General features: G+C 50.1%; 1 protein-coding gene across 3 annotated transcripts in view; it reads right to left on the bottom strand.

Moving 5' to 3' along the window:
• Positions 1 to 12,665, bottom strand: part of VWA5B1 (von Willebrand factor A domain containing 5B1) — a 67,820-nt gene extending 55,155 nt beyond the window's left edge. For 2 of the 3 annotated variants that reach the window (XM_019500039.2, XM_059716619.1), the window contains exon 1: positions 899 to 975. The gene's annotated coding sequence lies outside the window, so the exon portion shown is untranslated. Of the gene's footprint in view, positions 1 to 898; positions 976 to 11,335 lie in introns of those variants that run through there. The other variant, XM_019500040.2, reaches the window with a different exon arrangement.
• Positions 12,666 to 12,679: the final 14 nt, after the last annotated feature.

Here is a 12,679-nt window from a genome sequence, read left to right as displayed (position 1 = left end):
ACAGGAGATGAGCATGCTCCAGACTCCCCCAGAGTCCCAGCTGGGGCTGGGTGGGCAGGCAGCAGTGGGGAGAGGGACAGCTTGCAACTGCTGCCCCTCCCTCCCATTGCCACGGCACTGTCTGCTCTTCCTCCCATGTAGCCAGGCCGGCCCAGAGGGTGCCAGGCCATGCTTCTCCATCCTCCCTCCCCTCCTCCTGGCCCTGATTGCTGGAGAGAGGCTCTGGAAAAGCGGGTGGCTGATTCCCCACAGATGACAGCTCCTTAGGTATCACTCAGGAGGCTGATTTTCAGATTGACAACCAATGCCCTGGCTTGGAAAGGCAAATGCCACAGGACTGTGCCTAGAAGCAGCCTTCCTGCCCGGCCCTGACTGCAGGCTCCATCCCTGCAAGAGCCCCAGTGCGGCATCGCCCGGTGCCTGCAACCTGCAGAGCCCCGGGCTTGCTGCTCAGAAAGAAATAAGATGCAGTGGCTCTACCTTGGTCCAACTGCTCTGGGTGCCCACGGACAAGTCCCCCCACAATGAGCTGCAATCAGGATCATTGATCTAATGCGGGGCAGGAGCCCAGTACCTCCTGGGGCAGGGCAGGGCAGGGCAGGGCAGGGCAGAGGCACCTCCCAGCTGCAGCAGCAGCCAGGGACCGCCTCCCCGCCCGGCACAAAGCAGCCCCGGGGTGAGTCCAAGCCCGGCCCGGGCCAGGTGCAAGGAGGGCAGGAGATGTTGGCAGAGTGGGAGCGGAAGCTGCAGCACCGAGCACAGCCCAAGGTCACGGGCGGTGCCGCAGGTGGATGGAGCCTCGGGACTGGACGGGACCAGGCAGCCCAGCCTTGGGGGCAGGCAGGGATTGGGGGCTGCGGGAGGCTCCGGAGCAGAAGCGGCCGCCGCTGTCCCTTACCTTGGCCGGAGGCTGCGCTGCCCGCTCCGGCGCCAGAGAGCCGAAGCGATCCCGGCGGTGGCAGGAAAAGCTTCACACTCCTTTGGTCTCTGCCAGGCACCGGGAGAGAGAGATCAGAGGGGTGGGGGGGAGGATCCCAGCCCGGGAAGGACCCTCAGCAACCTGTGGCATCCCCCCCACCTCCACCCCACCCCACCCCAGGGGCACAGATCTACCCCCTTGGCACTGATGCCCTGGGCTGGGGGCCCCCTTGGCCAGCCCCTGGGGTTGCCTTACCTAGCAAGCTGCGGCAACATGTGTCTGTCTGCGAAAGCCGGCTCCGGGAAGCTGCCGACAAGGCTTCTGCTTCACATGGCAGAGCCCCGGCTCCGCTGGCAGCCGGCTGATGAGCGCCGGCTTTGGGCGAGCTGTTTGGGTGCCCATCGTTAAGTGCAGCCATTTGTTTTGTCAGAGAGGTAACCATGACAATCCCCTTATACACACACACATGCACACGCACACCCCTGTCTTTCTCTACCCCCCTCCACCCTCTCCCCCTCCTTCTCCTAAGGACATGATGGCACAAGTCTTCAGTTTGCATAATTCTTCTCTGCTTCGCTTGGGAGCCTTTGGCTCCGCAGCTGCAGGGAGCAGGGGGACGACACGTCTCCATGTCCAAAATGGCCATTCTCTCGACCCGGTCTGCACACCGGGCAGATAGATGAGAGGACAACGAGAGGTCTCGTGTCTGCGGGCACCTCTGATAGACCCTCTCACCAGGTGGAAAGGCAAGGTCCGAGATAGAAAGCAGGCTGGTGACAAGGTAATAGCATAAAAACGGTGCCCTTGAGGAAGGGAAGTTATGGGCAACCCGTGATGGGAGTGCAGGATCCCAACAAGAATCACGGTCACTTCTCTCCCAAGGGGGAGATTTTTCACAGCAATTGCTCGGGGAGAGAGGGGGAATCATTTATTTTACATTTCTTTATTGTCGTTTCCTTGTTCTTCTACAATAGAAGTGCCCTAAATCCTGCAAAACCGGCTGCATCTGCCATTACTGGCCTCCTGCAAGACTGCCACAGTCCCTTGTTGGTACCCAATGCAAAAATAAGATCTGCTCTTCTCTGCACAGCGAGCCGCCACTCGCTCACTGCTCCTTCTCCGGAAGGCCCACATAGTCTTATCTCATTCTCTGTGCCCCTGTTTGTTTTCAGCCACCCATGGCAGCCACTCTTTCACATCCAAACAGGCCCCAGAACCCCTTACATTGGCTGTAGTGGGTATCCCAAAGGAGGAGTCTCCGCACTCAAAACACAGGACACCATCAGATCCATAAGCAGAAACATTAGGACTCCAGTGCCCCCATCTAGATCTGGGCCCCATTGTGCTAGATGCTGTCCTGAGGTGTGTACAGTGTAAGGCCAAGTCTATAATGCACAGTGTTGCCCTAACTGTGTGTTAGCTGGGATGTTGAAAAGTCATGATCTTCATCCACAGAGTGCTGCCGTGTAAAGGCAACTTGCAGTAGCAAAAGTGGCTTTTTGCTGTCCTAGCCTGTGTCATTCGGCAAAGCGATTTAGACACAGCAGCAGAGGAATGCCTCTTGCCAGTATAAGCTGCACTTCCATTATGGCTTTGCTGGTTTAACTATCCCAGGAAAGCCTTGGTAGGGCAGGCCAAGGCTGCAGTCCCCCTGCTTCATCTGTGGCAGGTTAGGGTGCTAAGTCTACATTGGGTCAGGGTTGAGGGTAGTCTTATGTAGAGTTGAGATTGTGGTTTTTATGGGCTGGCTTGGACAGGAATGATCCTGCCTGAGGCAGAAGGTTGGACTAGATGACCTCTAGAGGCCCCTTCCAGCCCAACTTCTCTAACTAGCCCTGAGAGGCACTGAGAAAGGAAGCGAGTGGACCAAGGTCACACAGGTGACCAGTGGCAGAGCCAGGAATAGAAGCGAGACAGCCTGACTCCCTAAATGGACTCCATTCCCAGTTCTGCCACTCACCGGCAGGGTGAGCCTGGACCTATCACTTCAGCTCTCCATGCCTTTGTTTCCCCTGCTGTCAGAACTGAGAGGCGAATGTTTGATGTTTCAGGGCACGGAACGCCTCTTGCGGCGTATTAGCACAGCACAGAGCCCAACAGGCTCCTCAGTAATATAAATGGTAATAATGCGGCTGTTGAAAAGAAATTTAATATCGCTGAGAATATTGCTTCAATGTTCTTCAGGACTGAAGACTTTCAATTGTGGCAGGGATGTTCAGAAGGCCTAATTATTCTCTCCTAATACCCACGTCAATCAGAAATACTTTCTGTGAAGTCAGAGGAGAAAAAAAGTGGAAGGGCTTGATCCAAAATCCATTATCATCAATCGGTGTCCTTCAGTTGCCCACAGAAGGCTGTGGGTTAGACCATAAGGTAGACTAGCTTCAAGCCTAGATTCTCCAGTTCCCCTGTGGTTGTGTTGGCCTCTTCCCATTCCCTGCTGGAGCTCTCCTGGATGGAGCAGGAACAACTGGCCGGCGAGACGAGATGTTCTTCAGAACCTCCACATGTAAAAGGATTCTGGTCACGCCATCATGAAGACACAGATCTTCCTGATCAAATCAGCATGAGACCATCACTGCATTTTGGTACCCACTCCCTATGCGACTGCATGGGCTCCTCTGGAACAGACTCCCTGTCCAAGCCCTTCTATCACAGGCAGGACCATATCTCTAGGGAAATGTCATTATGCCTCTCACTTGCTGTGTTTTCCATAACTCTGTGTCTCTACTGATTTTAGGGCCTCCTGTCTTGGAGGAGAACAAGATACCAGGCATCTAACTATGGCCATGCCATAGGAAGACAGCAATGGCCACAAAAGATCAGTCCATCTAATGCAATCTCATGTTCCAAAACTTCAGAGGAACAGGCAAGAAACTCAAAAGTTATCAATAAAGGAATTACTTGCCCTCAGGGGAAGTTTTCTTTCCAGTCCCCATCAGCTCAGTTCTTGCTTGCGCCCTGAATCATGAGAGTTTACATTCCTTATACGATAAGTAAGACAATCCCCAGAGAGAGCCCACGTCACATGCTACAAATGCTTGTTAAACATTTGCTTTTTGGCTCCGACAAAGAAACTAACATATGTCACAAGAAAATCACTGGGATTCGTACCAACAAATCCGGCACCCAAGCCATATGTATTTATAAAACAGAGTGGAATTTGACATGGGGGCTGTGACAGATGTGAGACCTTGGAAGAATGGAAACATTGAGATTTGACAGACACTCTGGGTAGGGGGAACATTCAGAGACAGTTGTATCCACGTTCTAAGTGCTATATATGTCTACTGCTGGAGGGAAGTTACAAGACTTTTCTGCAGAACTAAGATGACTCAGGGCGATTGATGTAAATCCTCAGGCAATTAAGTCCTCAGAAGCCTCACCCCCCTGGGGGAAATTGTACATCCATTTAGAAGAGAAGGCAGCAATGAAATAGGTGAAATTGGGAACTGAGATCCTTGCAAGGTGGCCAAGCTGACAATGGGGAAGGATCTCTCACACGATCTAAGAATGTAAGATTGATACTGACTCTGGAAAAAAGATCTGAGAAACTTGTCCGATGCCCCTGCCCAAATCCCAGCCAGGTGATGGTTAAAGCCTGGCCAGTTTAACACATGGGTAGACTCTTCATGGTTTTACTGCATTTTTTTCTGCAGTTTTTTATCCTTAAATAAATATCCTGAGCTGCATGAAACCTGTCCAGTCACTCATTAACCATTATCGTCCTGATAGAGAGCAGAACTGCAGGTGCTGAACTAAACTCAGACCTGCTGGGATAAGCACAGAAAATTGCAAAAGAGGAACTGCAGCCTAGATCCCCAGTCTGGAGGGTGAGACTGTTGTGGGACTCAGCCCCAAGGAAGGTGATGTTGGGAAACCTGAGCCTGAGTGAGGTGCCCTGGAGGAGAGAGCTCCCTGGAACAAAAGCTGGGCCCTTTGGCTGAGATATCGGCAGGGCTGTCCCTAGGGTAGGGCGAATCGGGGTGACTGCCCTGGGCTCTGTGTTTTGGGCACCCCGCAGAGCCGGGTGGAGCGGCTGCGGCCCCTCCCGTGGGCCCACCTGGAGCTGTAGTCTCAGCCCTGCACCGCGGAAGAAGAATGGAAACCCCTCCCCACACCCCCGTTTGCAGGGGTACCACAACTCCACGCAGTATTAAGGGGACCCCGCACAGGCTGATTTGCCCCAGGCCCCACACCCCGCTAGGGTTGGCTCTGAATCGGTTTGCTTTCCTCCCCTTTCCGCCCCTGCGATTAGCAGGAAAGTGCACATCACCTGGTATCTGGCAGAGGCGGGGGAGGTATATTCACCGTTCCTGCTGCTGACTCGCCTGGAGTACAAAATCCAGTATGTAACTGCATTTGTTTCATAAGCCTGTAGCTAACATTTCCCAATTAGGGATGTCACGACTCACTACATCATTTGTAAGCCTTGGTACTTAGCACTCTTTACTTCCCAAGCTCTGGGCAAACGCTACTGTCCATATTTCCAGAAGTGCTTGGCATTCGTAGCTCATGTTGACTGTAATTCAGGGCTTGCTGCTGCTGTTATTTCTACTTCTCTCATGCCTAGAAACACTAATCAGTGATAAAGGCCACCCTGTACTAGCGGCTGTGTGCAAAACAAAGAAGACAGGTTTGTCCCAGAGAATTTATACTCTAGGTAGCCAGGAGGCAAAAGGTGGACAGGAGAGATCAGATAAGTCAGGAGGATGAGTTAATAATGAAAGGAATAGAGACCAACAGAGAGCTCAAATCTTAGCTCAGGGCTTGCCTAAGCAGGTCCAAACAGTAGCTCTGAGAGGGGTTCAATACCCCTGAAAAATCAAGCCCTGGCTCTTCCTTCCTGTGTACAGGCAAGTATTTCCAGCCCTGTTTCATGGATGGGGACATGGAGACCCAGGAAGATAATGCAACTGGCTCAAGGACACACAGTGGCATAACAGAATTCAAATGAAGATATTCCTGGCCTCCAGCCCAGTGATTATTCAATTATCTCATGCTTCAGTGTTACACGTATAAGACTTATACGTGCCCATTGCTTGTGTACTCCAAACACAAGCTGTGTGGTTTGGGCATAAAAAAAAAACAAAACCTGGCTCTTGCTAGACAGACAAACGATCAGCAATTTTGATCAGCAGCATTTTCTAGCTTGACCATAATGCAGATGTTCTAGTCTTGGACTGCTGACAGGTTATTTTTGTAGTGCTACAAACCATTGCATTAGACACAGCAAAAATAAGAAGAGACCATCTTTGACCCAAACTTCCACAAGCAGGATAAGACCCAAAGCAATTCAGAGTCAATGTGGGAGCCCACATCACAGAAACAACCACAACAGCTAGCAATAATTGTCCCCACCATTGAAGCAAAGAGGCTAAACACTGAATCACCACACCTGGAAGGCATGGCTTTAGGAGTGATGATCCACATGCTTGCAGTGATGGGCTAAAGACTCTGATCCAGTCAGGTATTTAAGCCAACAAGACCACTCACAGTTGTATCCTCAGCTGCCATGGTGAATCACGATCAAAGGCAAATGCCCAGGGATAGCAGTCTGGTGTTTGCACAAGCATATATTCACTTGAAGGGAAAACACATAAAAGAACAAGGGAAAAAGAGAAAGAGCATCTTCCTGAAACTGTTAGCAAGCCCACCTGAGCTAATGTGGAAGCTTGCTTACTGCCAATTGCCTCTGGGACTCCTCCTCCCTGACCTCCTCCCTAGGAAAGATCTTTCTCTCACTCACTCTAGATGCTATTTTGCTTCTCTCTCTCACAAGCCTGATGAGATCCTGCATTTTCTTTGGCTGTAAATATTTATACTGGGAATGCAGAACCAGGAACTTAGTGTTATGCACAATGTTAATCATGGCAACAGAACCAGCATTCGGAGAGTGGGTTAAGCTTTCTGCAGCTCTGATTCTGTCATGCTTCTTGTTGTGTTGCTCAGTAAGAATGAAACTCACCCCTCTGCAGAAGGCTGGCACCACTGTGTCTCCCTTTTGAAGGCATAAGTGGAATTTAAAGGGGGCATCAGACCTATATGCAAATGTTACCTTATATCCTGAGTGGGGCAGGGCATATAAGTGCGCCCCATACATAGAAGCCAAGAAGCCGCATTACCAAATCTTTCCTCTGCAGAACACGTAGAACAGCTTCAAATGTAACTTTGCCTGCAGAAACATGCATCTTGACAAGGGGTGACAATATCTATCAACTGAGAGCTTTTGTCCTCTTGGAACAAGTCCCAGTAGCAGCCTTGAAGTCCTGAAGAGCTCCACAACCTGTTGTTGTTGAGGTTTTTTGTAGGTCTATCTGTTTTTGTTGGATGGGTGGATTTTGCATATCTCTGCACTGCTTCACTTTTAGGGTTCAGACTGGAGAAACATTGCAGAAGAATTAAGAGAAAAGTTAGTCTCATGGGACCCCAATACAGTCAGAACAAGCAGTGGCACCTGTGCATCCCACCTTTGCAGATCCAGGACATGCTGACAGGTTGGCAGGCCATCAGATAATTGCAGCCATGCCAATAAACCAGAGGCTGCTACTGTGAACTTTCCCTCCGTGCCAGTGTCTTGTGAATAGCACTGTTTAATCATTGCAATGGTGAAGAGCAGTTTGCTGCTTCTAGTGCTCAAGCAACAATTTGAGAGGGCAGGAAAGTAGATGACCTCAAGCGCTGAAATACATAGTTCCTGTTGGAATTAACAGGAGTGAGGTCTCTACAAGAGAGCAAATCTTGGTATACGTCTAGTGACAAGAGTCTTTTTGGTCTGGATTCACTGAATGTTGTCCCCAATCAGAAACTGGGACTGGATCATCTGAGATGGGGAGTCGAAAGAGCTCTGATGTGCTGCTAGCCACATCACTCCCTTGTGTGCCCTAATCCCAGTCACCTGATGGACCACTCAAACCAACCTCTGGTGATGCACCTAAATCTTGTCCCAAACTCTGTAGTTAACACAAGGAACTGAGAATGTGGATTTCAATCCCAGGTCTATCACTGACTCACTCATAATGACCCTCCAGCAGGTCACTTCACTTCTAATATCCACATTAACCCCAATTAACAATATTAATCTATCTCATGCAACTCGCCAGTCTGTGACCATCTAAAAGGAAGGCACTATTGTTAGAACTCCAGCACCTTTTACATTTGTCTTGTGAGAACCTTGCCCTTTACCTTTAAAATGACTGATAGGTTTAGGAGATGAAGCAGAATTAATATGCAAATGGCAGAGGGAAATGAAATGAGAGATGAGGTTTTTTGCATGTGAAAGGAGGAGGGGGTTGCAAAGAGATCTGAGCCGCTGTGCTCCAGGAGCAAAACAGGAAGCTTCCCCATTCCCAAGGGAAGGCCTCATCTGCACTCCTGTCTTTTTCCAGGCTTCCTTTGATGAATTATTTTATGCATTTTATTTATTGGCTGGCCTCTCTTTTGACTGTTCACCCTTTAAAACTGTTTGGTTCCCATTGAAAATCTCCTTGCGCTCAGCTCATCAGCTTCCTCTCAGGAACTGCGATGCGTTGCCATGGAAAGGGCTGTGATGTCACATCTACAGATAACATCGCAAGACCCCCAAGTTCATTTTGCAGCTGGGCAGAGCTTGAGAAGAGCCAAGAGCGCAGGAGTGTTCGCTTAAAGAAAGGAAACTTAATTAGATTGGGGAAAATGGGTGAGAGAACAATGCACTCAATTGTTACAGAGCTCTCATCACACCAAGTAGCAAATATTGCCTGGCAAACAGAAGCCCAGAAAGCAATTTACAGAACTAAGGACAACACCTCCTAAGCAGGCAGAGAAGGGGAAAGTAAAAAATGGAAGGAATGAAAGGCAGCATTAAAAAACTGGGGCCTGATGTGATCCTCAAAAATGCTGTCAGTGCCTACTGACTTCAAGGGGTAGAGCATACATCAGGATCAAGCCAGGTTACAATAAAGGAAGAATGGACAGTGGAGGGAGAGAATTAGATTGGAATTGATTGGAAGGAAAATGAAGGTTTAAGAACAACAGCTGAAGGGCTAAATTCAGCCTTCGCTGACACACTGATGTCAGTGAGCTCGGACAAGATGGAAACAGAATTCAGCCCAAGCAGGAGATGTAATTCAGTGGCTCAGACAGAGGAGGGAGGTTTCAGACTGACAGGGCAGTGGGGATGAAAAAGCAGCCCCTGGCCCTTCATGCAAGTGGAGGGTAGAAGAGCAAGGGTAAGCAAGCAAGCAGGCCCCCAAGGAGCAGAGCATGCAGGGAGGGCAGAGGTGGGTACCAGTGCAGAGGGGTCTAGTGGAGGGAGTCCATGAAGAGTTTGGCAGCATCGAGTTGGCTATGGATACATGCCAAGTCCTGATCTCACACATTCCATGCCCATCGCCCAGTTGTATTTTAAATGGTTTTGTCTAGGAGCCAGTCACATTGATTTTAACAAAAGAAGCAACTGCATGACAACCCTTCACAGCACTGCTGCCTAAAAGGGGCCAAGACATCCACTGAAATTGAAACAAGGACATTTCAGAGCGTGCAATTCCAGGAAAGTCCTAGCAATACATTTTATCTGGGAAAACACTGTAAAGGTAGTGCCATTGGGGCTAGCCGTATTTCTGGCCACCCCAGAGGCAACCCTGCCAAAGACCCTGGCTCTTGCTTCTTGGAGCTTTCCCTCGGGTACAGATAATAGGAGCAGGTCTGGTGGATGCAGATGACTAGCTGATGTAGAGCAGGAGAGACCTACCTAAGGGAGAAATCAGAGGGAAGTGATAGAGAACAGGGAACCCAATCCACAGTGATGAAGCTTCTCCACACTTGGCTCAGAAGCCAACTAAGTGGATCCCCAACATGTAGTCAGTCCAGCTTGGAAAGGAACATCACCAAATACACCCCTGGAGAGCCCGATAGAAGTCACCAGCAGAGGCTGACCCAACAGCAGAATACACAGGGATTAATACCCTGAGACAGGCCCTGTGAATGTGAACACCACCTGTGCGCACCTTGCCTCAAAACTTTCTCCACAGCATTCCCCTCCCACTTCCAGGAGCATAGGACTAGAAGGCACCCGCTGGGACATCAGCTCCCATCCCCTGCTCACACATGTCGTATAACCTCTTCCATGTGCTAATCAAGCTCCATCTGAAACTAGTGCTGGTTTTGTCCCCACTCCTCCCACGGGAATGTTCTTCCAGACCAGCTCTAATGGTTACTTTCCAACTTCCAACCTAAATGTATTCATGGCCAGCTTATGCCCATTTTCTTCCAGGAGCCTTGCCCTTGAACTGAAATAACTCTTCTCCAGCCCTGATGTTTACTTTGCTAATGTGTTGGGAGAGAGCAATCACATCCTCTCTCTGCTTTTATTATGTTAAGGCAAACAAAGCCAAGCTCTTTTAGTTCCTCTGACATGGGATCTCCATTTCCCTGATTGTTTTCTCTCCTCGTCCCAGTAAAAACGTGTCTTTCTTGCACAGGGGTGCTCATAATGATGCACGGTATTCCAGAGGCTGCCCCATCCATGCCCTGTACAACAATATTAATGTTTCTTCTCCCTACAACCTACGTGCTTTTTTCACAGCCTTATCACACTGACTGCTCATAATCACACTGGGATTGACTACTACCTCTCTCAATAATGTTCTTGCTGCTTCTCAAGATCATGTGCAAAATGGGATCACCTCTTGTTAGCTAAGTGACTATTTGGTGAAAAAATCTGTCGGCTGTCACATCTGGAAATACCCAGAGTTTACCATTATTTTGAGCAGTCCATATCTGGCAGGTTAGTTTCTCATCGTGAGACAATTCCCAACAACATTTCTCTCTCTCAAACAGTGGTTCTCAACCTTTCAAGACTCCAGGCTCCTCTCATTAGACTTGAGGCACCCCTCAGAAAATGCCAGCTCTTAACTCATTTTTTTGACTACAGAAAAATATAATTCTGTTGCCAAAACTCGAGGCCACTGCAGGGCAGAATGATTTTAATACCACATATTCCTATCTGAATTCTATTGATTTATTTCGAATCATGTTTACACAGCTAACATTGTCTGGCACCCTGCGACTTCCTTGTAAGGATCTCAAGGCACCCCCGGGGGTGCCACAGCTCCCTGATTGAGAGCTATTACTCTAAAAGCATTGTAGACTCTATCCATCCTCAAATTCAACACAGGGTCTACAGCAGACTCCAAACATCACCCCAAGACAATCCCTCAGGGCTGATTTTAGCCATCCACTGCACAAATGCAAAGTTTAAAAAGACTCGTATAGTATCAGTCCCCTCCTCTGCTGGACTCTGGCTTGTCATCCTGTTTTAAAAACCTGTATAGAGCTTGGATGGATGAAAGCTTCTGACACAGGAATACATCCGTTATATCTATACAGCATCACTTTCTGCATTCTGGAGGTCTCACTCGTTACAGCAGTACTCACCTGCTGTAGAAAGAAAGGAAGACCCTGATCCCACGTGCAGGACTGGGGTCGAAGGCAGCACTAACATCGCACAAGGGGACAGCAGTTCAGGCATTCCCTCCTCTGTGATTCACTAGATCTCTGTGGAGCCTCCCGATTCTTCTTGCACATTCCTGCGTGTCTCATCTTGGAGGTTAGACGAGTATCTGTCAGGGGTGCTCTGGATATCCCGGATCCTGGCTCGGGGCAGCAGAACAGACTGCACGATGTCTCGACGTCTCGTCCAGCCCTGCGTTCCCACAATCCCTTTCTACGATCTTTTTCTTCGCTGAGATCTCTAGCTAACCCTTCAGGGTTACCAATTCTTGTGATTCTACTGCAAATCGCACCGTATTTTATGCTTTTCTTAAAACCTCAGTTCCTTAAATTGGGGGACGACGTGACAATCTCCGTTTTTATTAAACGTGTAAGCTCCTAGCCCTCGGGGCTGCGGTGAACGATTTGAAAATGAGAACCGCGAAGGCTGAGAATCCGGCGGGTCGGCGGAAGAGCCCACGTCCGGAAAAGACGAGAGCCGTTATTATGAAAACGTGAAGATCCCCGAGTCGATCTCCGCATTTTGAACAGACCAAGCGCGGAGATTTTCTGACGCTCGAAGTTAACCCTGGCCACTTGAGCACAGAAGAAGAAAACCCGGATTCGGAAACCACCCAGAACTCAGCTCCTTGCCCGTCGTCTCTAAACCCGCCGGGTGCCCTTTCCGCCGGCCTTCCTCTCGACCTCGCCTAGCGTGTGCTTGCACCCACGTCCGACAGCCGTTCACCGGTCCTGGCTGTTGATCCGCCTGCTTCTATTTTGATTTCGACTCCCCGCCTTCCTGGCCGCTCGTTTGTTTTAACGGCCCAAACTCCCACCCGAGGGGAGGGCCGGCCCGGCAGCGGGGGCCCCGGGCAAGAGTCATTCGGGGCCCCTTCGAGGCCGAGCGTCGATGACGTAGAAGCCAGTCGGTCATTTTCCATTTCCGTTTCGCTTTGGCCTCTCCACGAAACTGCAACGAAAGCGTCCTCGTGCAATGTTAAATATTTGGCGGTGTCCACTTTTAGTTTTAGCTTTACGACGCTCTCCTCACAGGCCGCGACTGCGTCCGGCGGGCACCTGCGGTAGCTCAAATGACGGGTTGTCACTGATTTTGGGCCATGGATGTGGATGACGAAGCAAAGCGTAGCAGAAAAGCAAGGCTGTGCGGGCCCTTTGGTGGCTGGGCAGCAAAGGCGGGGTGTCTTCCCTCCTGAGGGCCGTGGGGGTGTGCTGTGCTGTGCTGTGCTGGGGGAGGGTCCGGCCAGGCCCCGGAACGCAAGTGCGGCG

Source organism: Alligator mississippiensis, chromosome 13 (genome assembly GCF_030867095.1).
Source record: "Alligator mississippiensis isolate rAllMis1 chromosome 13, rAllMis1, whole genome shotgun sequence".
NCBI lineage: Eukaryota > Metazoa > Chordata > Crocodylia > Alligatoridae > Alligator > Alligator mississippiensis.
The sequence above is the reverse complement of the archived record's forward strand: the minus strand, read 5'-3'. Positions and strand labels throughout refer to the sequence as shown.